Source organism: Cephus cinctus, unplaced genomic scaffold (genome assembly GCF_000341935.2).
Source record: "Cephus cinctus unplaced genomic scaffold, Ccin1 Ccin1_scaffold2495, whole genome shotgun sequence".
NCBI classification, from domain to species: Eukaryota; Metazoa; Arthropoda; class Insecta; order Hymenoptera; family Cephidae; genus Cephus; species Cephus cinctus.
In genome coordinates, this window is record NW_014334278.1 from 4554 (window position 1) to 8446 (window position 3893).

At 44.3% G+C, this 3893-nt stretch overlaps 1 long non-coding RNA gene across 1 annotated transcript; it reads left to right on the forward strand.

Moving 5' to 3' along the window:
* The first annotated feature begins 537 nt into the window (after positions 1-537).
* On the forward strand, positions 538-3873 carry LOC112495338. Its single transcript, XR_003061748.1, has 5 exons — positions 538-695; positions 1736-2011; positions 2110-2360; positions 3317-3551; positions 3624-3873. It is a non-coding gene; the product is annotated as an uncharacterized LOC112495338 (long non-coding RNA).
* The last annotated feature ends 20 nt before the right edge of the window (positions 3874-3893 follow it).

Genomic DNA, 3893 nt, shown 5'->3' on the forward strand with positions numbered 1-3893 from the left:
GTTTTCACGAGCATCGACGGACATTGCCGAAGTGCTGCCGCCTGGCGTTAGCATATCGAATTATTTCCTTTGCCGCGCTCAGTGCCCCGACACGAGAGGCCAATCTTCTCGCAGTCCCTTTTTTCTTTGCTTTCGTTCTGTCGCTTAGTCTGCCACTTCGACTCTCTCTCTCGTCTGTCTTCTTTCGTCGCGTTCAATTCAATCCGACGGTGAAAACTTTTTAAGCCAATTCAACGAACGCTCGCCGCACACTTCCTAGCTCTACGGTAACGTCGGATTCAACGTCTTGTCTTGCGTTAATGAAAACGGAACTCACGGTGACGCGTAATACAAAAACATCGACTCGCCTGTGTTCCATTGTCTCTGTAGTATTTACAAATCTTGTGCTACGAGGATACCTCAAAGAAGCACGACTCATTGGACGTTATTTGAAAGTCGTGGGAATTATCGAGCCGGGGCACGTGACGTCGCTCGGTTAAGTATTCTTCGAGCTGGAATAAAAGAACGAAGAAAAAGGTTACGGGAAAAGTAAGTGTCTGGAAACCCAATATTCCAGGGGTAACCCAATGCTGCAGCTCCTTTCAACAGGTCAACCGTATAATGGTACACCACTTTGGAAAATAATAATTTCACTCTCGGTAGCTGTCGCAAGTGGGCCAAAAGGGACGCGTGCTCTGAATTCATACGGAATGAAGGTATCAACAGCTGCTTTAATTTCACGAAATATTTATATAGGACTGGATACCCATTGTATACAATGGTACCCATTGTAAATACAAAAAGAATTTACAAATTATTTCGTATCTTACATTTCTAAGGTAACTACAGTCTGTCAAATGACGACGGCGGCGACCAATCGGCATCGACCTCTCGATTCTTCGATCTCGTCGACATTCTCACGATATTTTCTTTCTCTTTCTTCCTTTGCCCACCTCGTGTCTCTCGTACTTCAGTCTTTATTCAGTGCTGCCACACGAGTACGTACAAGGATCTCGTTGGTCCTTAGCAGTGAAGCTTGTTCTTTTAGTAGATCCTTATTATTATTATTATTATTTGTCTTTATCCCAAGGAAACCCTCCTGCCCTTCATACCTCCCAGACAGGGGCAGCTCGCTCAAGGCTAGAACGAGCTCCTATTTAATTCTGCCTGCTGCATTTAATAAACTCGTGGCTCTTTGTTCCGTTGAATGGGCTGCTCACTTTTTTTTTCGTCACCACCCCTCACGGGGTCGGGGGTTGTTTTTTCTTTCTTCTTTTTATTTTACAACGCTAGATCGTTTATCGGTATTAATGGAGATTTTGATCTGCTATCGTATGTCAGGGGATATTTCGACCCCCCCCTCCCCCCTTTGATGGCTTATCGCTGGCTGATCCCACGTGACAGGTAGTGTGTATGTATTGTTAGGGGTGGCTTTGATAAGGTTTGAAGCAGGTACTACCGTGTTCACTTCTCGTGGTCTCTTTTAGTGTTTGCATTGCGAACCGGACGAGGCATTGTTCTGCGTCCTGCGGCTTCGATTTAATTAGGTATATTTTTCCTTTAATCCGCTTAACACTTTTACTCGTGATCGAGCGAACGCGAATCCTTGTTAGGTTGGAGTGTCGATGGGTGATTTTTAGTACCGTGGATTACGTGCAGATGGCGCCGAGTACAAATTCATTATTCGGATAGCGTCAGTGTAATTTTATAATACATTTTTTTTTTGTTTTTTTTTTTTTGGGTGCCTATTCAACAGTCACCCTATCTGTAGGAGAATCGCATCCGATCGGCCTGGCAGGTGCAGACGCGATTTTCAGGCAAACGGCGCAGCTGCACGCTTTAATCGGCGCAAAGCAGAGCAATGCGACGCGCGTCCCTCTAGATGGCGCTATAATTATACTTACGGTGATACGATTGAAGCTGAAGGAAGATGCGAGTAGAAAGAGAGAGAGAGAGAGAGAGAGAGAGATGAAATTTAATATATCTGAATGTTAAGGTTTTTAAGGCTGAGGGAGAGAGCGAAAAGAAAAAGGTAAAGCTTCATTATCCAGACGCAATTTTTCTACCAAAACTTATAGAGACACCTGGAATCGAAAGATTTTTCCGAATATATTTCTCTCTCTCTTCTAGTTTCTGTTTTTCTCGGCGTCTCGTGCATCACGGAAAATTGCATCCAGTGATCGGTCCATTGACGCACGCCAAAGTAACAAATGCTCTGACGATACAGAGACAGAGCAATGAGAGCGGGTAATGTGGAGGCATGGGCATTGGGGTGAATGGTAGAACGAAGGAGGACAGGAGGAGAGAGAGAGAAACGGGGAAAGAGGGGGATAGAGAGGGACGGAGAGATGCTGAAGAGGGAAAACAGGGACGGAATAGCAGTAAGTAATTGGTCTTGTTGGAACAATGATAAGGGCAACTGGGCAATGTTTTTTTTTTTTTTTTTTTTTTTATATATCGATTCTCGATAAGAGGGCATCACGCACTCGAATCAACCACGGTAATTGGTTCACTTGTAAGGAGAGAGGAGAGAGCGATATATATACACGTATATGTAATAAAGACGCTGAAAGGCTGACGGTCCTTATATTTACCAAAGAATCCCAGTAGACGCTAATTGACGTCAGTTACGACTGGGCATCAGGGTGCGTCAATTTCAAAAGGGACGAAATCCCACGGCATTAAATGGCCGAGGGCGATTTAGGCGCGGGGAAACTTTTGAGAGGGATCCCCCTTTTGTTAGAGGATATATATGTATATATATATTGCGTTGAGGTAACAAAAAGAGATAGACGGAAAATTAGGGTACATCCACTGTATCTTGTACACCTTTCAGAGACTGGGGTCGGAAAATGTCTTGTAGTCGAAGTGTAATATAGGTTACGGGAGTGCTCTTGATAGTTTCACCAAGTTAACGTGAAAATTCGGAAAAATGGTGTATACCCTATGTCAGACCTTAATTTTGAAATTTTGAGAAATGCCCGCGGGCTCGAACCTTCCTTTCGGATCACGTGACACCTTCCTGACTCGTGACTTTGGATCAATGGTGGAAAATTCGTGGTGCGGTATGTATGCACGTTTTCAGTGGGTGACGTCACTGGGTTACGACGCCATCTTGAAAAGTTATTCCTAGTGGCGCCACCTGGGCTACGTTAATTGGTCACCCGAGGGTGCTTGTGGTTTCTATTGGTATAATGATACTTGGTAAGGGATGCTGATACGTTAATGCTCTTCACCTGGGTCAATCTTCGTGAACCGGATGTCACGTGGGGGGCCGGGGAGTCGAGCGGAAGACCGGAAGGAGGACGTGGGCTTAGATCGTGTCTAATTTTATTAGGAGTTGACCTGGGATACCAAGAGGTGAGAGGTCAGCCTCTCGACCTCGGAGATGAAATTCAGCCATTGAGGGTATTTCGAAATCTTAAGCTCTTCCGGCCATACTTAACCGTTCGAGATCATCTCGAGTGGATGCACTTGACCTGACCTGACCTCGCGGATACCTCGAGGGAAAGTTGACCCGGACGACGAGTTAGGTGCACCGAAGAAGCTTCCAGGCAATTGTCTCGTGTGAGGTTAGATTTTAATTAATGTGAAAACATTTTTTTACTTTATAAATTTTTGACTACTTTTTTTTTATATTTTAGGTTAATAAATACATTTTTCAATTTAATTAAAGTTGGCTCATTCAGGTCTGAGTGCCTTCGAAGATCAATGTGTTACGTGTTACGTGGGGACTCCGTACTTTCTAGGCTGCTTGTACTTTTCTACCGTAAATGGAGACCCGCTGGTTAATGGCGTCGGTCCTCCTGGCAATGTAAAGCTTCTTTCACACGGAGAACCATTGCGCCTCGTTATTAAGACGCGTACAGTGGGAAGCGAATGAAAGTATTTTTTTTTTTTTTTTTTTTTTCGAA